This window comes from Globicephala melas, chromosome 10 (assembly GCF_963455315.2).
Source record: "Globicephala melas chromosome 10, mGloMel1.2, whole genome shotgun sequence".
NCBI lineage: Eukaryota > Metazoa > Chordata > Mammalia > Artiodactyla > Delphinidae > Globicephala > Globicephala melas.
Genome location: NC_083323.1, coordinates 47,009,640 through 47,034,711, shown reverse-complemented (window position 1 = coordinate 47,034,711; position 25,072 = coordinate 47,009,640). Strand labels below are relative to the sequence as shown.

The 25,072-nt window shown below is 38.3% G+C and overlaps 1 protein-coding gene across 8 annotated transcripts in view; it reads left to right on the top strand.

The window, feature by feature from the left end:
• The window catches only part of FRS2 (fibroblast growth factor receptor substrate 2), a 121,224-nt gene that overhangs the window by 64,141 nt on the left and 32,011 nt on the right, over positions 1-25,072 (top strand). Inside the window, exon 1 of one of the 8 annotated variants that reach the window (XM_070046416.1) lies at positions 20,556-20,576. The exons of the other annotated variants lie outside the window; for them this stretch is intronic. The gene's annotated coding sequence lies outside the window, so the exon portion shown is untranslated. Of the gene's footprint in view, positions 1-20,555; positions 20,577-25,072 lie in introns of those variants that run through there. 8 annotated transcript variants of the gene reach the window in all.

Sequence of the window (25,072 nt, the reverse complement as noted above, 5' to 3'; positions counted from 1 at the left end):
TTCAAATGGAATTTGCAAGTATGGAAAACTTGTATCTAACACCATGAGCTTGACAGCTTCCCGATACTTAAAGACCTTCTGGTGAGATGGATAATGATATTAAAGAGTGTGATTTTTTTTTTCCCACCTTGATGTTGTATTCTGACTTGTGTCAAAAATCTGAAAACCAGTTATTTTCCAAATGACCAATGTATGATGATACAAAGTCACATATGCGTAAAAGATCCATTAAAAGTGCAAGATAAACCAGTGAATTTTAATTTAACAGAGTGCGAAAAGTTCATTTATATAGTTTTAGCAACCACATTGTAATTAACCTTTAAGAAGGTTATTTGTTGAGTTTAGGTATGATATCAAAAATATCAACAGTTACGTGATTTTTTAAAAGTTATTAAATATTCTTTTTTCTGATTATATATCTGTGTGAGGCTAGATTTTCTTTATATGCTTATATACCTTAACCAAAACAGCATATCACAGAATCAGTCATAAGAATCCACCTGTCTTCTCTAAAGGCAGACATTAAAAATATTTGCAAAAGTATAAAATAGTGTCACTTGCCCTACTAAATTTCTTGGAAAATAGGTTTTTTAAAGTTATTTTTTAATAAAATATTTTTGTTAATGTGTAATAGGCTTATTCTTTTAGATAAACTAATATTTTAAACATTTTCATATTTAATTTCTAATTTGGTAAATATTAATAGATACAACACAGCTAAACAAAACCTGTTTTTGAAAAATCCTCAAATAATTTTTAAAACTGTAGAGGGTCCACAGACCAAAAAGCTGGTGAACTGCTTGATGACCTGTATACAGAATACGTAATGATGTTTCTTTTTTATTTCTGATATTTTACATTTGTCTCTCTTTCCTTAAAATAAAAAGGGAACAAAAGAAGATGGCATGTCCCAATTGTGTATTTAAAAAAAACTGTCTCCCTTACATTTTTCAGATTGTTTTTCAAAACATCTGTAAAAAGTGATGATAAATACATCTACCATCGTGTTGATTAATTTTAAAATGTCATAGGCCTACTCTAGTCTCTGCATGAATTTATTTCTATATTTTGTTATGCAAATCCCTACAAAATAACATATAAATTTCTTTTAAAAACTAAGGCCCTCTTGGGACTTCGCTGGTGGCACAGTGGTTAAGAACCCACCTTCCAGTGCAGGGAACACGGGTTCAAACCCTGGTCCGGGAACATCCCACATGCCGCAGAGCAACTAAGCCTGTGCGCCACAACTACTGAGCCTGTGCTCTAGAGTTTGCGAGCCACAACTGCTGAGCCCATGTGCCACACTACTGAAGCCCACACGCCCTGAGCCTGTGCTCCGCAACAAGAGAAGCCACCGCAATGAGAAGCCCGCGCACCGCAATGAAGAGCAGCCCCCCTTTCGCCACAACTAGAGAAAGGCCACACGCAGCAATGAAGACCCAATGCAGACAAAAATAAATAAATTAATTAATAAAAAAACTAAGGCCCTCTTAGAAACAATGACAGCCCATAAGCAGCACACCTGATGCCCAGATTTTGGTTTCTAATACAGTTCTCCAGTGAAGGGAACCAGGGTTTCTTGGAGAAATGTCTGCTTCTACGACTGGGGCAAGAAATACATAAGACCAGGCTGGGGACTTCCCTGGCAGTCCAATGGTTAAGACTCTGTGCTTCCAATTTGGGGGTCGTGAGTTCAATCACTAGTTGGGGAACTAAGATCCCACATGCTGCTTGGCCAAAAAAAGAAAAAAAAATCAACTTGGAGCATCTTGTAGTGTCAGAAAGTAAGAAGGTGCTTCAACAAACAAACCCACGGTAATGGGAACATGACAGAGGGCTGAAAGAGCTCTCAGTGGCCAAAGTTGGAATAATTTGAGCAAGAAAATAAGTATAAAGTAGTATTGGATTACAACCTAAAGTATAAAGTCAGTATCCTTGGTTCCATACTAATATAAATAAATGATTGAATAAAGAAGTGGAGAAGAGAAAATCTGTGCAGAAGACCTCTAAATAATTTAGGTTGATCGTTTATCTTCAACAGGGTAGAAAATAACTCCCCACTCCTTAAGTGTGGGCTAATGACTTTCAAAGAGTACACTAATGAAAGGATCTTGGGAGAAGTAATTTTACAGTGGAGAAACGGCAAACACTACCTCAGCCAGGTGATCAGGATCAATATCAATAGTGATAAGTCATAGTGATAGGATACTTCCAGGAATATGATATGATGAAAATGGTACTTTATCTCTGTGTTCTTCTCCCCTAAACCCCATAACTCTTCATTTAATCATGAGAAAAACATTATACAAATCCCAGGAGAGGGCCTTTCTACAAAATACTTGACCAGTATTCCCCAAAACTGTCAAGGTCTTGCCATAAACCCTGCCCTCAGTGTGATATTCTACAAGTGGGAGGGAACTCAAAAACCAGAGCCTCGCCCTGAGGAGTGAAGGTTTCAAATCCAACATCAGGCATCCCAGCTTTTAAGAGATACATTTGAGAGATGAGACCCGAAAACATCTAACTTTGAAAACCAAGAGGGCTCATGTCCAGAGACCCACAAGACTGTAGCAGTCTGAGAAACTGCTGTTAAAGAGCTTGTGCACTCGGACTCACCTACTTCAGGAGCCAGCTCAGAGGCAGCTGACTTGTGCCCAGACTTGCTAATATTAAAGCGCTGGCCTGAGAGGCAGGCATCTAATTTAATGCACACACCTAGGAGCCTGCTGGAATGTTCTCTGAGGACAGAGGCTGGCAGGTGCCATCTTCATGCTCTCCCTTTGTTGTGCTCTAGAGCACCAGTATTTCCCAGAAAGGAGCATTCACATGCTGGTGCCTCGATTTTTGTGGCCACTGCCTTGGGGATTCCTCTTGATCGCCTGGCTCTAGAGGACAGCGGAGCTTGTGTCCCTGGTCCCATGAGACTGTAATAATGTGTCTCCCAGAAACCCCTGTCTGTTACTCAAACTTTTGTAGCTGCTGCCAGGGGACACCTCTACATTATGTGGCACTGGTGGCCAGTGGGGCTTATGTTCATGAGTCTCACAGGACTGTAAGCAACGGAGAAAGAGTTCTTAAACAGTTCCAGGGCACAGCAAGAATTCAGAGCATAGCAAGAGGCAGCAGACCCAGGAGCTCATCAGTCTTTCTGTGAAGGAGACCTATTAGCTAGTCATCATGACTGTGGCCTGAAGGGTGGGTCTCTAATTAAACACACATCTTGGGACTGGCTGTAATCCTTTCCAGACACCTCGGAGGGTGGATACTACCTTTGAGCTCATCCTCTGCCATATTCCAGAGCACCAGTGTCTCTTGGAGGAGAGCTTTACACATGTCTGGTGCCCTGGTTTTCGGAGCTGCTGCCCAGAGGACACCTTTTGATCACCTGGCTCTGGTAGCTGGGGGATGGGATGGGGAGGCTTTCATTCCTGGGTCCCACAGGACTGTGGTATTAGGAAAGATGGTTTTTGGCAGGCTGCCAGCCACTCCCAGAGCACTGCAGAAACAGTGGATTGAGACACATACACACCCATCTCCCTGACCCTGGCTTTCTGTGAAGGAAGCCTCTTGTCCTGGAGCTTTGGCCTGAGGGGCAGGCTTCAGATTTGGTACACATTTAGTGGCCTGTGGAGTGGCCTGTGGCCTGTACTCTCAAGGAACGTATGCTGTAGTTGCCATCTTTGTGCTCTTTCTCTGCCTTGCTCCAGCTCACTAGTATCACTGAGTAAAGAGCATCTACCCTGTCCTGGAGCTTGAATTTCTGCAACTGTAACCCAGCAGACACCTCCAGATCGCCTGGTTCTGGTGGCCAGCAGGTGTTATGCTTGTAGTCCCACAGGATTGCATAGGTATTCATACTTTTAAAAGCTGATGCCCAAGTTTCTGACTTCAAGTCAGCCTGAGTCTAGGTGCTGAAATCCTCCCCTTTGGGATGCTGGCAGGTCTTGGTACATCTTCTACTACTGGGAGCTATTAAAAATACGATAGGCTTCTTAGAGAAGCACAGAGGTTTGAGGGACAACCAAGAGCCGAGGCACAGTTGAACAACAAGTTTCATCTCCTACACAGGACCATTCCTTCAAGACTGGGAGAAGTGGTTATTTCATCTGCTGTATAGAAACCAACACAGAGAGTCAAGCAAAATGAAGAAACAGAGGAATTTGTTCTAAATGGGAAAATAAGATAAAACCTCAGGAAAAAACCTTAATGAAATGAAGATAAGTAATTTACCTGATAAATTATTCAAAGTAATGATTATAAAGATGCTTACTGACCTGGGGAGAAGAATGGATGAACACAGAATGTTAAAGAGATGGAAAATATAAGAAAGTACCAGATAGAAGTCACAGAGCTGAAGAATACAATAATCAAACTGAAAAATACACTAGAGGGATTCAACAGCAGACTAGATGAAGTAAAAGAAAGGATCAACTAACTCAAAAACAAGGCAATAGAACTCACCCAGTCAGAGCAGCAAAAAGAAAAAAAGAATGAAAAAATGAGGATGACTTAAGGGATTGATGAGACAACATCAAATGGACTAATATTCACATCACAGGGCTCACAGAAGGAGAAGAGAGAGAAAGGGGCAGAAGTCTTAAGAAACAATGGCTGTAAACGTCCCTAACCTGGAGAGGGAAACAGACATCCAGATCTAAGATGCTCAAAGAATTATTAAAAAAAAAAAAAAAGATCCTAAGGAGACAGACCCTAAGACACATTATAATTAAGATGTCAAAAAGTTAAAGAGAGGGAATTCCCTGGCAGTCCAGTGGTTAGGACTCCACACTTCCACTGCAGGGGGAATGGCGTTTGATCCCTGTTCGGGATACTAAGATCCCCTATGTTGCAAGCCGTGACCAAAAAAAAAAAAAAAAAGAGGGACTCTTAAAAACAGGAGGAGAAAAACAACTTGTATGCAGGGAAACCCTAATAAGACTACCAACAGATTTTTCAGCATAAACTTTGCAGGACAGAAGGGAGTGGCATATATTCAAAGTGCTGAAAGAAAAAAAAATATGCCAACCAAGAATATTCTACCCAGTTATCATTCAGAACTAAAGGAGAGATAGAGAGTTTTCCAGATAAGCAAAAGCTAAAGGAGTTCATCACCATTAAACCAGCCTTACAAGAAATGTTAAAGGACTTCTTTAAGCTGAAAAGGGGCACCAATTAGTAGCAAAAAAAGAAAGAATGAAAGAAAGGTAAACATATAGTAGAGGTAATAGATTAATCATTCACAAAGGTAGTGGAAAGTTTAAAAAACAAAAGTAATAATAACTGATTACAATAATTAAGGGATATATAAGATAAAAAGATGTTAAATGTTGGGACTTCCCTGGTGATGCAGTGGTTGAGAGTCCACCTGCCGATGCAGGGGACACGGGTTCGTGCCCCGGTCCGGGAGGATCCCACATGCCATGGAGCGGCTGGGCCCGTGAGCCATGGCCGCTGAGCCTGCGCGTCCGGAGCCTGTGCTCCGCAACGGGAGAGGCCACAACAGTGAGAGGCCCACATACTGCAAAAAAAAAAAAAAAAAGATGTTAAATGTGACATCAAAAGCATAAAATGGGGTGGGGGTAATAATACTGAGCTTTACAATGGGATCAAATTTAACCATCTTAAAGTTGATTGTTATAGATATAAGTTGTTATATGTAAGCCTCATGTTAACCACAAACCAAAAATCTATGGTAAATATTCAAGAAAAAGAGAAATAAGTATACCACTAAAGAAAGTCACCCAACCACAAAGGAACAGAGCAATAGAAGAAAGGAATAGAGAGGAACAGCAAAAACAGCTGGAAAACAATTAACAAAATGGCATTAAATCATACATTTATCAAGAATTACTTTAAATGTAAATGGACTAAATTCTCCAATCAAAAGACACACAGTGGCTGGAACAAGACCCCTCTCTCTATAAGCTGCCTACAAGAGATTCAGTTTAGGTGTAAGAACGTACACAGGCTGAAAGTGAAAGGATGGAAAAAGACATTCCATGCAAATGGAAACCAAAAGAAAGCTGTAGTAGCTCTACTTATATCAGACAAATAGACTTTAAAACAGAAGACTAGTAAGAGACAAAAAGGGAAAAGGACGTTACATAATCATAAAGGGGTCAATCCAACAAGAATAGTAACATTTGTAAATATTTATGCACCCAACATAGGAGCACCTAAATATATAAAGCTAATATTAACAAACCTAAAGGGAGAAATAGACAGCAATACAATGATAGATGGAACTTTTAATATCCCACTGAAACCAATGGATACATCATCCAAACAGAAAATCAGTAAGGAAACATCATCCTTAAAATACATACTAGATCAGATGAACTTAAATATTATTTATAGAACACTCTATCCAGAAGCTATAAAGTACACATTCTTCTCAAATGCATATGGAATATTTTTTCAAGATAGATCATATGTTAGGTCACAAACTAGTCTTAATAAATTTAAGAGGATTGAAATACTAAGCATCTTTTCTGACCCCAGTGGTATGAAACTGGAAATTAATTATACTAAGAAAACTGGAAATATCACAAATATGTGGGGATTAAGCAACATGCTACTGAACAACCAATGGGTGAAAGAAGAAATCAAAAGAAAAGTCAAAAATACTTTGAGACAAATGAAAATGGAACATACCAACATTTACGGGATGTAGCAAAAGCAGTTCTAAGAGGGAAGTTTGTAGTGATAAATGCCTACTTCAAGAAGTGAGAAAAGTCTCAAACAACCTAACTTTACACCTCAAGGAACTAGGAAAAGGAGAACAAATGAAGCCTAAAGTTAAAAGGGAGGAAATAACAAAGGTTAGAGCAGAGATAAATTAGAGACTAAAAAGACAATAGAAAAGTTCCATGAAACCAAGAGCTCGTTCTTTGAAAAGATAAAATTCACAAACCTGTAGTTAGACTCACCAAGAAAAAAAAGAGAGGACTCAAAAAAATAAAATCAGAAATGAAAGAGGAGATGTTACAACTGATAACTACAGTAATACAAAGGATCATAAGAGACTACTTTGAATAATTGTCACTAACAAACTGGACAACTTAAAAGAAATGGATAAATCCTTAGAAACATACAGTTTGCCAAGACTGAATCATGATGACATAGAAAATCTGAACAGACTGATTACAAGTAAGGAGATTAAATCAGTAATCAAAAACTTCCCAACAGACAGAAGTTTAGGACCAGACAGCTTCACTAGTGAATTCTACCAAACAGTCAAAGAAGAATTAATACTAATTCCTCTCAAACTCTTCCATACTTATTTTATGAGGCTAACATTAACCTGATACCAAAACCAAACAAGGATGCCTCAAGAAAAGAAAATTACAGGCTAGTATTTCTGATGAATATAGATGTAAAAATCCTGAACAAAATATTAGCAAAACAAATTCAACAACATACAGACCATGATCAAGTGAGATTTATTTCAGGGATTCAAGGATGGCTCAACATCTGCAAATCAGTCAGTGTGATACGTCACATTAACAAAATGAAGGATAAAAATCATATGATCGGGGCTTCCCTGGTGGCGCAGTGGTTGAGAGTCCGCCTGCTGATGCAGGGGACATGGGTTCGTGCCCCAGTCTGGGAAGATCCCACATGCCGCGGAGTGGCTGGGCCTATGAGCCATGGCCACTGGGCCTGTGCGTCCGGAGCCTGTGCTCTGCAACGGGAGAGGCCACAACAGTGAGAGGCCCGCGTACCGCAAAAAAAAAAAAGAAAAATCATATGATCATCTCAATAGATGCAGGAAAAGCATTTGACAATTATGAAAAGCAAATGAAAAGCATTTAACATCCATTTAGGATAAAACCTATCAAAGGGGCTTCCCTGGTGGCGCAGTGGTTGGGAGTCCACCTGCAGGTGCAGGGGACGCGGGTTCGTGTCCTGGTCTGGGAGGATCCCACATGCCGCAGAGCTGCTGGGCCCGTGAGCCATGGCCGCTGGGCCTGCACTTCCGGTGCCTGTGCTCCGCAACGGGAGAGGCCGTGACAGTGAGAGGCCCGCGTACGGCAAAAAACAAAAACAAAAACAAAAAACAACAGCAAAAAAAACCTACCAAAGCAGGTATAGTGGGAACATACCTCAACATAATAAATGCCATATATGACAAGCCCACAGCTAACATCATAGTCAACCATGGAAAGTTGAAAGCTTTTCCTCTGAGATCAGGAATGAGATGAGAATGTCCATTCTTACTACTTTTATTGAATATAGTATTAGAAGTCCTTGCCAGAGCAGTTATGGAAGAAAAAGAAATAAAAGCATCGTAATTGGAAAGGAAGAAGTAAAACTGTCACTATTTGCAGATGACATGATATTATACGTAGAAAACCCATAAGACTCCATCAGACTGTTAGTAAAAAAACAAAAATAGAATTCAGTGAAGTTGCAGAATATGGAATCAATACACAAAAATCATTGTGTTTCTGTACACTAGTAATGAACTGTCGAAAAGAGATAAAACAGTCCTATTTACAATTGCATAAAAAAATAAAATACCTAGGAATAAATTTAACCATGGAGATAAAATATCTTTATACTGAAAATTACAAGAGATTAATAAAAGAAACTGAAGACGACACAAATAAATGGGATATTTAGTGCTCATAGATTGGAAGAATTAATACTGTTAAAATGTTCATATTATCCAATATACATGTTCAGTTCAATTCCTATCAAAATTCTAATGGCATTTTTTCACAGTAGTAGAACAAACAATTCTAAGATTTCTGTGGAACCATAAAAAACCCCAAATAGCCAAAGCAATTTTGAGAAAGAAGAACAAAGAGGGAGGCATCATGTGCCCTTGTCTAAAACTACATTATAAAGCTATAGTAATTAAGACAGTGTGATATTGGCATAAAAACAGACACATAGATCAATGAATGGAATGGAATACAGAGCCCAGAAATAAACCCACACATATATGGTCAATTATTTTACAACAAAGGAGCCAAGAATATACAATGGGAAAAGGACGGTCTCTTTAATAAATGGTGTTGGGAAAATTGGACAGCCACATGCAAAAGAAGGAAACTGGATTGCTATCTTATGCCATACTTGAGAAGTAACTAAAAATGGATTAAAGACTTGAACATAAGACCTGGAAGCATTAAAACTCCTAGAAGAAAACGTAGATGGGAATCTCCCCGACATAGGTCTTGGTGATGATTTTTTGAATCTGACACTGAAAGCAAAAGCAACAAAAACAAAAATAAATAAGTGGGATTACATCAAACTAAAAACTTCTGCATAACAAAGGAAGCCATCAACAAAAAGAAAAGGCAACCTACTGCGTGGGAGAAAATATTTGCAAATCATGTATCTGATAAGGGGTTAATATCCAAAATATATGAAGAACTCATGTAATTCCATAGCAAAAAACCAATCTGATTAAAAAATTGGCAGAAAATCTGAATAGACATTTTCCCAAGGAAGACATACAGGTGGCCAACAGGTACATGAAATGATTCTCTACATCATTAATCATCAGGGAAATGCAAATTAAAACCACAGTGAGATATCACCTCACACCTGTTAGAATGACTCTTATGAATAAGACTAGAAATAAATAATGTTGGTGAGGATGTGGAGGAAAGGGGACCCTTCTGCAGTGTTGGTGGGAGTGTAAATTGTAGCCACTATGAAAAACAGTATGGAGGGTCCTCAAATTAAAACTAGAACTACCATATGATCCAGCAGTTTCACTTTGGGATATTTATCTGAAGAAAATAAAAACACGAGCTCAAAAAGGTATACTCCCCCCCACCCCCCGTGTTCATTGCAGCATTATTTGTAATAGCCAAGATATGGAAACAATGTAAGTGTCCATCGATGAGTGGTTAAAGAATAAGTGGTATTTATATACAATGGAATATTATTCAGCCACAAAAAAGAAGGAAATCTTGACATTTGTAACATGGATTGACCTGAGGGCATTATGCTAAGTAAAATGAGGCAGAAACAGACACATCAGTAAAAGATCTTTCTTATATGTGGAATCTAAAAACAAACCAATCACCCCCCGCCCCCCAGCTCATAGGTAGAACAGAGTAGTGGTTGCTAGAGGAAGGGGGTGGGGGGGGAGAAATGGACGAACTGTTTTTGTTCTTTTTAGTTTAAATAAATTGAATTTTTAAAAAAGGAAAAACAGACAAATCCTATTGGAGGGCCATTCAACAAAATACTTGACCGGGATTCCCCAAGACTGTTGGGGTCATCAAAAACAAGGAAAACCTGAGAAACTGTATAGCCAAGAGGGGCCTACAAAGGATATGACAATTAAATATAATGTGATATCTTGGATAGGATCCTGAAACGAAAAGACATTATGTAAAAACTAAGAAAATTTAAATAAAATATAGACTTTAGTTAATAATACTATGTTTATATTAGTTTATTACTTGTAACAGAGGTTTCATACTAATGTAAAATGTTAATAGGTAACACTGGGTGTGGGGTATATGGGAACCCTACTGTCTTCTCAGTTTTTCTCTGAAATTGTTCTAAAAAAGTTTATTTTTATTTTTAAACATCTTTATTGGAGTATAACTGCTTTACAGTGGTGTGTTAGTTTCTGCTGTAGAATAAAGTGAAACAGCTATGCATATACCTATATCCCCATATCCCCACCCTTTTGCATCTCCCTCCCACACTCCCTATCCCACCCCTCTAGGTGGTCGCAAAGCACCGAACTGATCTCCCTGTGCTATGCGGCTGCTTCCCAGTAGCTATCTATTTTACATTTGGTAGTGTACGTATGTCAGTGCCACTCTCTCACTTCGTCCCAGCTTACCCATCTCCCTCCCCATGTCCTCAAGTCCATTCTCTACGTCTGCGTCTTTATTCCTGTCCTGCCCCTAGGTTCTTCAGAACCTTTTTTTTTTTTTTTTTTTTAGATTCCATATATATGCGTTAGCATATGGTACTTATTTTTCTCTTTCCGACTTACTCCACTCTGTATGACAGACTCTGGGTCCATCCACCTCACTACAAATAACTCAATTTCGTTTCATTTATGGCTGAGTAATATTCCATTGTATATATGTGCCACATCTTCTTTATCCATTCATCTGTCGATAGACACTTAGGTTGCTTCCATGTCCTGGCTATTGTAAATAGTGCTGCAATGAACATTGTGATACATGACTGTTTTTGAATTAATGGTTTTCTCAGGGTATAGGCCCAGTAGTGGGATTGCTGGGTCATATGGTAGTTCTATATTTAGTTTTTTAAGGAACCTCCATACTGTTCTCCTTAGTGGCTGTATCAATTTACATTCCCACCAACAGTGCAGGAGGGTTCCCTTTTCTCCACACCCTCTCCAGCATTTATTGCTTGTAGGTTTTTTGATGAGGGCCATTCTGACCTGTGTGAGGTGATACCTTATTGTAGTTTTGATTTGCATTTCTCTAATGATTACTGATGTTGAGCATCTTTTCATGTGTTTTGTTGGCAGTCTGCGTATCTTCTTTGGAGAAATGTCTCTTTAGGTCTTCTGCCCATTTTGGATTGGGTTGTTTGTTTTTTTGATATTGAGCTGCATGAGCTGCTTGTATATTTTGGAGATTAATCCTTTGTCAGTTGCTTCATTTGCAAATATTTTCTCCCATTCTGAGGGTTGTCTTTTCATCTTGTTTATGGTTTCCTTTGCTGTGCAAAAGCTTTTAAGTTTCATTAGGTCCCATTTGTTTATTTTTGTTTTTATTTCTGTTACTCTAGGAGGTGGGTCAGAAAAGATCTTGCTGTGGTTTATGTCAAAGAGTGTTTTTCCTATGTTTTCCTCTAAAAGTTTTATAGTGTCTGGTCTTACATTTAAGTCTGTAATCCATTTGGAGTTTATTTTTGTGTATGGTGTTAGGTAGTGTTCTAATTTCATTCTTTTACATGTAGCTGTCCAGTTTTCCCAGCACCACTTATTGAAGAGGCTGACTTTTCTCGACTGTATGTTTTTGCCCCCTTTGTCATAAATTAGGTGCCCATATGTGCATGGGTTTATCTCTGGGCATTGTGCCCTGTACCATTGATCTATGTTTCTGTTTTTGTGCCAGTACCATGCTGTCTTGATTACTGTAGCTTTGCGATATAGTTTGAAGTCAGTGAGCCTGATTCCTCCAACTCAGTTTTTCTTTCTCAGGATTGCTTTGGCTATTCGTGGTCTTTAGTGTTTCCATACAAATTGTAAGATTTTTTGTTCTAATTCTGTGAAGAATGCCATTGGTAGTTTGATGGGGATTTCATTGAATCTGTAGATTGCTTTGGGTAGTATAGTCATTTTCACAATACTGATTCTTCCAATCCAAGAACATGGTATATTTCTCCATCTGTTTATGTCATGTTTGATTTCTTTCAGCAGTGTTTTATAGTTTTCTGAGTACAAGTCTTTCGCCTCCTTAGGCAGGTTTATTCCTAGGTATTTTATTCTTTTTGTTGCAGTGGTAAATGGGAGTGTTTCCTTAATTTCTCTTTCTGATTTTTCGTTGTTGGTGTATAGGAATGCCAGAGATTTCTGTGCATTAATTTTGTATCCTGCACAACCTTACCAAATTTATTGATTAGTTCTAGTTGTTTTCTGGTGGCATCTTTAGGATTTTCTATGTACAGTATCATGTCATCAGCAAATAGTGAAAGTTTTAATTCTTCTTTTCCAATTTGTATTCCTTTTATTTCTTTTTCTTCTCTAATTGCTGTGGCTAGGACTTCCAAAACTGTTGAATAAGAGTGGCGAGAGTGGACATCCTTGTCTTGTTCCTGATCCTACTGGAAATGCTTTCAGTTTTTCACCATTGAATATGTGGGTTTGTCATATATGGCCTTTATTATGTTGAGGTAGTTTCCCTCTATGCCCATTTTCTGGAGAGTTTTTATCATAAATGAGTGTTTAATTTTGTCAAAAGGTTTTTCTGCATCTATTGAGATTATCATATGGTTTTTATTCCTTAATTTGTTATTGTGGTGTATCATATTGATTGATTTGCGTATATTGAAGAATCCTTGCATCCCTGGGATAAACGGTGTATGATCCTTTTAATGTGCTGTTGGATTCTGTTTGCTAGTATTTTGTTCAGGATTTTTGCATCTATGTTCATCAGTGATATTGGTCTATAATTTTCTTTTTTTGTGATATCTTTTTCTGGCTCTGGTATCAGGGTAATGATGGCTTTGTAGAATGAATTTGGGAGTGTTTCTCCCTCTGCAATTTTTTGTAAGAGTTTGAGAAGGATTGGTGTTAGCTTTTCTCTAAATGTTTGATAGAATTTGCCTGTGAAGCCATCTGGTCATGGACTTTAGTTTGTTAGGAAGATTTAAAATTATGGTTTCAATTTCATTACTTCTGATATGTCTATTTATATTTTCTAATTCTTCCTGGTTCAGTCTTGGAAAATTGTAGCTTTCCAAGAATTTGTCCATTTCTTCGTGGTTGTCCATTTTATTGGCATATAGTTGTTTGTAGTAGTCTCTTATAATCCTTTGTATTTCTGCAGTGTCAGTTGTGATTTCTCCTTTTTCATTTTATTGATTTGCATCATCTTCCTTTTTTTTTTTGATGAGTGTGGCTAAGGGTTTATCAATTTTGTTTATCTTCTCAAAGAAGCAACTTTTAGTTCTATTGATCTTTGCTATTGTTTTCTTTATTTCTGGTTCATTTATTTCTGTTCTGATCTTTATGATTTCTTTCCTCCTGCTGACTTTGGGTTTTATTTGTTGTTCTTTCTCTAGTTGTTTTAAGTGTAGGGTTAAATTGTTTATTTGAGATTTTTCTTGTTTCTTGAGGTGAGATTGAATTGCTATAAACTTCCCTCTTAGAACTGCTTTTGCTGCATCCCATAGGTTTCGGGTCATCATGTTTTCATTGTCATTTGTTTCTATGTATTTTTTAATTTCTTCTTTGATTTCTTCAGTGATCTCTTGGTTGCTTACTAGCGTGCTGTTTAGCCTCCATCTATTTGTGTTTTTTACAGTTTTTATCTTGTAATTGATTTTCAGTCTCATACCGTTGTGGTCAGAAAAGATGCTTGGTATGATTTCAATTTTCTAAATTTTCCAAGGCTTGATTTGTGACCCAAGTTGTGATCTGTCATGGAGAATGTTCCATGTGCACTTGAGAAGAAAGTGTATTCTGCCACTTTTGGGTGGAATGTTCTATAAATATCAATTAGATCTGTCTGGTCTGTTGTGTCATTTAAAGCTTGTGTTTCCTTATTTATTTTCTGTTTGGATGATCTGTCCATTGGTGTAAGTGGGGCATTAAAGTCCCCTACTATTATTGTGTTACTGTTGATTTCTCCTTTCATGGTTGTTAGCATTTGCCTTATGTATTGAGGTGCTCCTATGTTGGGTGCATAAACATTTATAATTGTTATATCTTCTTCTTGGATTGATGCTTTGATCATTATGTAGTGTCCCTCCTTATCTCTTGTAACAGTCTTTATTTGAAAGTCTATTTTATCTGATATGAGTATTCCTCCTCCAGCTTTCTTTTGATTTCCATTTGCATGGAATATCTTTTTCCATCCCTTCACTTTCAGTCTTTATGTGTCCCTAGGTCAGAAGTGGGTCTCCTGTAGACAACATATATGTGGGTCTTGTTTTTATATCCATTCAGCCAGTCTGTGTCTTTTGGTTGGGGCATTTATTCCTTTTACATTCAAGGTTAGTATCGATATGTATGTTCCCATTACCATTTTCTTAATTGTTCTGCGTTTGTTTTTGTGGCTCTTTCTTCTCTTGTGTTTCCCGCTTAAAGAAGTTTCTTTAGCATTTGGTGTAAAGCTGGTTTGGTGATGCTGAATTCTCTTAGCTTTTGTTTGTCTGAAAGACTTTTGACTTCTCCATAGAATCTGAATGAGATCCTTGCTGGGTAAAGTAATCTTGGTTGTAGGTTTTTCTCTTTCATCACTTTAAGCATATCCTACCACTTCATTCTGGCCTGCAGAGTTTCCACTGAAAAATCAGCTGATAACCTTATGGAGATTCCTTTGTATGTTATTTCTCCCTTGCTGCTTTTAATACTTTTTGTTTGAATTTAATTTTTGTTTTTTGATTAATATGTGTCTTGGTATCTTTTTCCTAGGGTTTATCCTGGGACTTTCTGTGCTTCCTGGACTTGGGTGACTATTTCCTTTCCCATGTTAGGGAAGTTTTCCACTGTAATTTCTTCAAATATTTTCTCAGACCCTTTCTTTTTCTCTTCTTCTTCTGGGACCCATATAATTCGAATGTTGGTGTGGTTAGTGTTGTCCCAGAGGTCTCTGAGATTGTCTTCAACTCTTTTCGTTCTTTTTTTTTTTATTCTGCTCCTTGACAGTTACTTCCACGATTTTGCCTTCCAGCTCACTTATTCATTCTTTTGCCTCCATTATTCTGTTATTGATTCCTTCTAGTGTGTTTTTCATTTCAGTTAATGTGTTGTTCATGTCTGTTTGTTTGTTCTTTAGTTCTTCTAGATCGTTGTTAAACATTCCTTGCAGTTTCTCAATCCGTGCTTCCATTCTATTTCCAAGATTCTGGATCATCTTTACTATCATTACTCTGAATTCTTTTTCAGGTAGATTGCCTATTTCCTCTTCATTTATTTGGTGGTGTTGGTTTTTACCTTGCTCCTTCATCTGTGACATATTGTTTTCCATCTCTTTTTTTTTGATGATGATTTGGATTGTGTTCCTGTTTTACTTGTTGTTTGGCCTGAGGCTTCCAACACTGGAGTTTGTAGGCTGTTGGGTAGAGCTGGGTTTTGGTGCTGAGATGAGGAACTCTGTGAGACTTTACTCCGATGAATATTCCCTGAGGTCTGAGGTTCTGTGTTAGTCCAGTGGTTCAGATTCGGAGCTCCCACCGCAGGAGCTTCTGCCCGACCCTGTGCTTGCAAATTAAGATCCCACAAGCCATGTGGGGTGGTAAAAAAAAACAATAACAAAGCTAAAAATAAAATTAGACTAGGAAACTAACAGATATGTTAGAAAGGACTTAAAAATAAAAATATAGATGACTCAACAACCAGAAGGTAAGTCAGTACCACAATAATAAAAAGAGGAGGAGACAAAAGAAAAAAACAAGGAAGAAAAAAGGAGTGGGGGAAAGACCTTGTCTTTGGAGAGCGGGACCTAAGCAAGGGTGAGGTTTAGGCTTAGGCTCAAGGAACAGAAGGGGCCCTGGCATGCCCCCCACCCCTGGTATCAGAGGGCAGGGGACCTCCTCACTTGGGAGCCCAACAGGCTTCCTGGGTTTGAGTGGGTGGGGCAAACACCCTCCTCTCCTCTCCTGTTCCTCCGGTTTACAGTCTGGGAGCACCCCTCCCGCCTGCCTGTCCTGATCTCCCGGCCTCCCTCCTGTGCCCCCAGGACCAATGCAGGGGTCAGAGGGTCCTTGGAGGGCAGGGAACCAGCCTGCGAGCTCAGCAGGCTCCCTGTGTCCGAATGGGTGGGGCAGTCAACCTCTGCTCCTCTCCTGCTTCTCCCAGAGGGCCCCTCTCCTATTCTCCCCTTGGCCTCCTTCCTATGCCCTGAAGGACCCATCTGACCTGGAGGGGGCTTTGGAGGGCAGGGAACCGGCCTGGGAGCTCAGCAGGCTTCCTGAGCCCGAGTGGGCAGGGCAAGCACTCTCCATTCCTCTCCCACTCCTCCTGGATGGCCTGTCCCATCTGCCACTCCTGATCTCACTGGCCTCCCTCCTGTGCCCCCAGGACCCATGCAGCCTGGATAGGGCTTTGGAGTGGGGGGAACCAGCTTGGGAGCTCAGCAGGCTCCCCATCCCCAGTGGGCCAGGCGATCACCCTCCGCTCCTCTTCCGCTCTTCCCAGAGTCCCTCCCCACTGCCTCTCCTGATCTCCCCCACCTCAGGGATGCCGATCTTGCCTGGCCTCCACTTCTCCTCCGCTGTCAGTCCCCCAGCATCCTACCAGTTTACTCTGGGGTTCCTCCCATCTGCTTGGGGGTTAGAGTCCCCCACCAGCGGCCTGCACGCACCCTAGTTGTGGGGAGGCGCTAACTCCGCATCTTCCCACACCGCCATCTTTCTTTTTTTTTTGCTGTACGCGGGCCTCTCACTGTTGTGGCCTCTCCCGTTGTGGAGCACAGGCTCCGGACGCACAGGCTCAGTGGTGATGGCTCATGGGCCCAGCCGCTCCGCGGCATGTGGGATCTTCCTGGACCAGGGCATGAACCCGTGTCCCCTGCGTCGGCAAGCGGACTCTCAACCACTGCGCCACCAGGGACACCCCCGCCATCTTTCTTAACACATTTTTAGTAATTTAAATAGAGATGTTGATTTCAAATAAGTATTTTTTTCTATTTTCAGAAAAATTTTGCCTTGGACACTTGAATGATTATTTGGTTATTTTTTTTTATTACTAAAGCAAGTGTCACCGGGGCCATATGTTAGGAAAACAGCATTTATTGCCTCCAATCCAGATATTTTATTGGCTGGCAACAAGGAGGGGTAATATGTTATGAATACTTTCCCTTACTAACAGTCATACTTAGTTGTGACAAATAAACATATTATTTTGTAGCAGTTTAATTAAAGTGAAAAATGTGTATGGTAGCAAACCCAAGCTTAAACAATTTCAGCCTTATCAATAGGAGGAATTTAAAGCCTTACTTTTTTAGCTTTATTTTTGGCTTATTTATAGACGAAGGGAAAAAAATGAGCTCTTTATTCTTTGAATTTTTAGACAGATTTTTGGATGAACTAGTGTAAAGAAAGAAAATATTTGGAGAAACTAATATGTTGTTAATAGCTAAACCATTATTTCGGTAGCCTGTGATTTTCCAAACTTGTGTTTTCCACTTATGTAACCACATTCCTCTTTTAGCTGAAATAACTCCCAAGTAACTAAATCATAGAAATGTCAAATAATTAGACCAAAGATGTTGGTTTTGGAATTTCACACAGCAGGTAGTTCAAGTGATAGTCAAAGATAATAGTAGTTAATATTAGGAACCTTTTAAGGTTAAAAATTAATAGCTTAGGGAGCGGTTTAGGATCAGAAACACAATATAAACAGTAGTCTTGGTCCTCGAGTATTCTCCTTCAAGTAGGCCCATACCAAGACTGCAGGAACTTCAAGTAGTGACCTAGCTTGGGGGAATACAGCTTGGATGGTGACTTTTAGGCAATTGGCTTGCCCAGATAGACTCTTTAGGCATCACATCTATAATAACTACAATCTAGATGGCAGTCTTTGAACCTGTGTAGGATGAAAAGGAAGATATCTGATGCCACGTAAATCTTGTGAGTATACTTGCCCACTTTGACAGCCACATGATAGCATTGCTTCTCAGAGAAATCTTCTGGTATTATATGCTAAAATTCAAAGCGTTTTTCCTGAAATAGCTGTCAGTGTTTACGCAAATCTAAGTGATAATTTTAAGCTCTATTTTAAAGAATGAAGGTAGCCAAAATGTACAAACTTTCAGTTAGAAGATAAGTACTAGGGATGTAATGTACAATGTGATAAATGTAATTAACACTGCTGAATGTCATTCGTGAAAGTTAAAGAGAGTAAATCCTAAGAGTTCTTATTTCAAGGAGAAAAAAAATCTTTTTTCTTCTATTTGTATCTATGTGAGAAGGTGGATGTTCTCTAAATTTATTGTGGTAATCATTTCATGATACAAATCAAATCGTTATGCCATACATTTTAAACTTATACATGCTGCGGTCATTTATATCTCAATAAAACTGGTAGAAAAAAGACAAAAAAATCTATTAAGTAATGTAGTAACTAGTGGAAGTATGAGATTATTTGTTTGTAGTTTTAGTGATATGTTTTAATATTGTAGGAATTCAGGGGCAAAATGTATCAGTATGTATGTGCTAATTTGAAACATCATCCAGTAATATGGTATTTATTCATTCAACTAAAACTATTTGAGCATTTAACATAGGCACTCTCTAGACATTGGGGATACAGCAGTGAAGACAACATAGAGTTTATAGTTTGTTCTGGCTTTGGCGTAGAGACAAGGAATCAATAACTTAATATATAGCATGCCAGCTGATAATAAGTCATTTGGAAAATAACATGGCAGTGTAGAGGAAAAGGGGTTACCATTGTGGGGTAAAAGTTTATGTGTTTTCTGTAGAGTGCTCAGGGAAGTCCTCTAAAAATTGATTTGTGAGCAAAGACTTGAAACAAATGAGGGAGCAAGCTGTGTGGGTATTTGGCAGAAGAGTTTTCCAGATAGAACAACGATTGCAAAGGCCTTGAGGTTTAGTGTATGCAGAAACAGCCAGGGGGCCAGTGTGGCTGGAGCCAAGTGTGAAGTACCTGTGATCACCACTGGAGCCAGAAGGGTAGAAAACAATAACAAAGTATTTAGGACCTTGTAGGCCAGCCATTAAAAAGTCTTTAATTTTTACTTTCAGGGGAATAGGGGGAGCCATGCAAGATTTTGTAAGGAAAAATTATAAACGACTTTGAAATGGGCAAAAAATGATGAGTGGGCTTCCTGTCTTGCTCATTCATTGGCTTCATCTCTGTCTCATTTTCCTTCCTTTATCTTGGCTATGTATTTTACTTAGAATTATTTGAATATGGTTTTTAAAATTTCATAGAACCATTACTTTATATTTCTAAGTATTTAAAAGCTTTTTTTCTTATGTCTTTCCCTTTGTTCTTCTTAATGCAAAGTATTTCAGATTTAGTTTAGTTCTTGAAATTTACTTCAATTGAAAGAAACTCAAGTCATCTCATCCAGCTTCTCATCCAGTTGAACATGGGTAGTGATTGAGAACTCAGCATTTAAAGGGAAATCAATTCTTTGTTAGATGGAAGTCTATTTTATTCTCGTAGATGTCTGTGGTTCGGTCCAGCTCAAGTCCATTATTCCATAAAACAGAAAATTTAAGACAGCTGACTTACTCTTCCTTACTGCCAAATATCATCTTCTCCAAACTAACTTACCATGGTTTCTGCAGTCTTATTACCTTATTGATATTAGACTGTTCTTTGTATCCCATCTCACCTTGAATCATTGTCTTCTCTAGGCCCCTGTGATACCACACTCTTGGTGATTTTCTTCCTGTTTCTTGGACAGTACCTCTCCAGTCTCCTTTGTGGGCTTCTCTTCCTTTTCAGTTTCCTTAAATGTTGGTGTTTCTGAGTTTCTCTAGGTCTTTTCTTCTCACTGGGCAATCTCATCTTGTCCTGTGCCTTGCATCCATAAGCTGATGACTCCTAGATCCTTATCTCCAATTCAGATCTTTCTTCCACTTCCATACTTGTATTTCTGTTTGTCTTTTGAGCATTTCTACTTGGATATCTGACAGGCATCACGGTACGTTCAAAATTGAGCTTATGTGCTTCTCTAAACCTTGTGTCCTTCTTATGTTTTCTAGCTCTGTGAATGGACTGTTACCTAAATGGAAAATGTAGGTATGCTCCTTGACTTCTGCTTTTCTTCCCAGTCTAATCAGTTATCAGGTGTTACTGATGCTTACTTCTGAGTATTGCTCTAATCCATCTTTCTTTCTCCATCTTCATTGCTCACTACTCTAATTCGGACCCCAGATTTCTTCAACCGCCTCCAAACCTGTAACAGTAATATGAGGTAGGTGGTGGTGTTTTTAGCCTATGGGGAAACATAGATTCAGAGATGTTAAGAACTCAGCTCTGTCTGGTTCTAAAGCTCATGATATTTTTACTGTATCATGCTGCCTTGCTGGCATTATCAGAGATTGATACTGCCTTCTACTGGAGGAATTTAGAGTGATTAAAATGAAGCATTATTTTAGATTCTAATGTGGTATTTTAAAATGCATTTAGATAGCAGAGCTGTTGTAGGCCATCTATCCATTACATGAAGATGAAAATCTTGTCTTAGTCACATTCTACCTTCTATTTAGCAGGGTTAATAGTTAGAATTCAAATTTGGAATTTGCATATGCAAAATTAAAAATTTTAAGGCTTTAACAAGAATATGAGACTAATATTCTTTGTAGCTAACTGCTGAATTAAGTTCATTGTTTTCTTTGGGGGGTGGGTGGGAGTTTGGTTTGTTTGTGTTTTATTTTTTATTTATTTATTTGGTTGTGTCAGGTCTTAGTTGCAGCTTGCCGGCTCCTTAGTTGTGGTATGCAAGCTCTTGGTTGTGGCATGCAAGTGGGATCTAGTTCCCTGACCAGGGATCGAACCTGGGCCCCCTGCATTGGGAGCACGAGTCTTAACCACTGTGCCACCAGGGAAGTCCCTGCTTGTTTTTTAAAGAGAGTTTAAGGTTGATAGCTTTTCAGCCAGCTTTCATGCTGATGAAGAAACATTTGAAAGTGGTACAGAGTAAAACATCTTAGAAATTCTGGCTGTTTTCTGTAGAGATTTGTTTTCTCCACATGTGTCTTAAAAAATGAAAGGAGATATTCTCATCATTGCTTTCAAATTCTATTTCATCATACGTTTTGCTTAGAGGGAATAGGCCCAGTGACCTTAGCTGTACTTTTGAATATAGCTCTTCAGAATTTCCTTTACCATGGATGTTTGATATCCTGAGTTTAAGATCAAGGTAAATCTGAAGGAAAACAAACCATGAAACCTTTAGGGATAGAGTTCATATTATCTTTGTTAAAGTTGTATATAGGGACACTAAGAATTCTAAATTTGGCTTCCAGTAAAATCTTGATTAATTTTTTTCCTTAATTTCCCCATTCGAAGATGGAGAAAATAGTTCCCAGCAGTCTGCAATACGATTGTTCTCTAGACAAATATTTATCATGGTTCAAAAGAATATTGGGTCTTGGACACTCAAATCCTGTTACTTGATTGTAACTGTCTTCTAGTGTATAGGAAGGAGCAAAGAAAAGATATTTTAAACATCCTTTCATTACTGTTATTTGTAATAAGTTGATAGTCTTCGTTGACTATATTTCATTGATTTTCCAATTTTATTCACTGAAATTTGGGTGTATCTTACAGTCAGTGGCATCTCGTAGTTTAATTAACCACTTCTGTTTCTTGGTGGGATATAAAATATCAAGTCTTAAAATGAGTTGTGTCTCGGTTTTGATGAAAACAGTTTATATCTTCATTGGTATTAGAAGTAATAACAGTGATAATATTATAGTCTCCATTCCTGAGAATCACTATTTTGGTAGCCTCTACTTTCTTAAACATGACCAAGAACTGGAAAGTAAGCAGAAGAGGCTTCTGATGTTTACAGTTGCTGTTAAGAAGCTCATGAAGTAAAGACCATGTTCTTGAACGTAAAATATTCTGTGATCTCAGTAGAGGGCCTCATTTTGCACCTGTTCTTAATAGGCATGGGTATCTGATTACAGAGTCCAGGATTCAAAAGAATAAACTAAAAAAAAAAAAAGCACGTACATATTTATTAAGTGACAACTCTAGGACCTGCTATGAACTGAGAATGAGGGTGACCATAAATAAAGTAAAAATTCAAATCTATCTTTAAAAAACAACACAAACCCCAGAACAGGCCACATAGCACTGTTTCAGGAGGGTTAGACAGCCCGACACACACAAATCACCCTGATTACAGCTTGGAAGAGGTTCTTTTTTTTTTAAGATTTTTTTTTTTTGATGTGGACCATTTTTAAAGTCTTTATTGAATTTGTTACAATATTACTTCTGTTTTATGTTTCGTTTTGTTTTGTTTTTCTGGCTGCAAGGTATGTGGGATCTTAGCTCCCCAACCAGGGATCGAACCCACATCCCCTGCGTTGGAAGGCGAAGTCTTAACTACTGGACTGCCAGGGAAGTCCCTTCGAAGAGGTTCTTTATCAAAATTCATTCTGTCTGATTCCACTGGCGCTACCTTTAAGGGACAAATGTATTTTATTTTTTTATTTTGATTGTGGAAACATTTGTTGTTGATTAAATTTTCCCCTCTTATGGTTGAATGAGGTTGTCAGCATATTTTGCCCTGAAAGTATTGAAAAACTTTTGTGATACTCACCTGTCAGACGTCTGAAATAGTATTTGATTCTCTTGTTCTAATGGTCTCTACTCCTGTTGCTAAATGACATCAGAGTACCATTTTTGGTCTTTGGGCTAAAGACTGGGCATGGGCATAGGTTGTAGGGAGGTGTTAGAGAAGAAAAAAGTAGAAAAATTTAGAGAACACACTGTCATCCTGATGTATTTCTAGAAGCTCTCATTGGGCAGTTGTGCATGTCTAGCTGCATTATTTTTGTTTGGAATAAACCCAGGGTACGTATCCCATAAATTCCTAGTGTTAGGGGGACTTTTGGGACATTCCCCTAAGTCATGAATTCTGAGCATAACATTGCTGACTGTGAGCACCTTTAGCCTAAGAGTAGATGTTCGTGTATCATCAGGTTTCCAGCATTTACTAATTAGGTTTTGCCTACTTAGGTTCTCCTGGCAGTTTCTCTTGGCCACTGTGTTCTTCACACTCTGCCCTAACCTGTTTTATATGTTGTCTGCCTTTGGGCTCTGCTTAGACATTTATAGCTTTTCTTTCTGAAGAAGGCTTTAACAAAGTATTGATTTGTATATTCTTTAGTTAACGATTTATTGTTGATTATAAAAGCAATTCACACTATAGAAAATATGAAGAGAAAAGTGCTTTTCATCCTACTACCGAGTGAACCACTGTTAACATTTTAATGTGTTTTCATCTAGTCTTTTTCTAGGCTTATGTATTTTGTTTAGGAGTGGGAGAGAGAAAAGTGAGTGTGTTATTTTTTAAAATGAGAATCTTCTCAAACTTGCTACTGGGCATGCAAAGTAATTTTTAAAATAAAATTTTTTTTCAGAACAATTTTAGAATCACAGTAAAGTTGCAAAGGTAGTACAGAGATTCTCATATATCCATTATTCAGTTTTCCCTAATATTAATCTTATATAACTAGAGTATACTTGTCAAAACTAAGAAATTAACACTGGTATAATTTTATTAAATAACTACAGACTTTATTTGGATTTTTCCAGTTTTTCCACTAATGTCCTTTTCTGTTCCAGGATCCAATCCTGAATACCATATTGCATTTTAAAAGAACAGTTTTGTCTTTTTTTTCTGCTTAACTTTTTATACCATGAACATTTTTCTTTGTCATTAAATATTCTTTAAGCAGTGCTTATTAATGGCCCCAAAACAGTTCATCAAATATTTACTCTGATGTAAATATTTCTGCTTAACTCTTTTTTTCTTGTATTTTGTGAGGGTGGGGAATGTTAGAAAACACACACATCAAACATTTTTATTAGTGGGGTACTTGAGTTAGCTGAGTTTAATGCTAGATTGTAGCAGTAATTTTGAACGCATTGCTCTAAAAGTAGAAAATAAATTATCAAGCTTATATTCCTTAGAGAATTTAAGAGCATTTTAGATTGAGACAAGTGCAGAAAGTCATGAGTGACCTATTCATGAAGCAATTTGTTTTGAGGATTTTTTTTAGAGTTGCTTGGCATTTGGCTTAGTGTATTTTGAGCAAATTGAATGTGTATGTACATTTTATATATACACAGTCAATATTTAGACTGTTAATAAGAGTCTAGTAACTAGCATGATAACCACCTGAGTTTGAAAATGCAGATTTATGGTATATTCTTCTCATACACCGGTATATTCAGTTTTGAAAATTAATCTTTTTATTTACTTTTCTGTTATTCTTCATTAATATTTATTTAGCTCTAGGCTAAGCGTATTATATAAAAAGTGAAGTTGCCTGGAGATTTTCTTGTATGTCTTGTAGTGTTTTATTGATGTTTATAGTTGGATTGATATTGAATAATTTGTATATTCATTTAACATGAAATTGAAGTTCAAATGGTTTGCATTTAGTGTTTTGTTGTTTTGTTTTTTTTGCGGTACGTGGGCCTCTCACTGTTGTGGCCTCTCCAGTTGCGGAGCACAGGCTCCGGACACGCAGGCTTAGCGGCCGTGGCTCACGGGCCCAGACGCTCCACGGCATGTGGGATCTTCCTGGACCGGGGCACGAACCCATGTCCCCCGCATCGGGAGGCGGACTCTCAACCACTGTGCCACCAGGGAAGCCCAGTGTTTTGTTGTTTTAAAGAATAAAGCCATAAAGCCAAATTCTTTTTAAGAACTATTAGGTGTATCATACT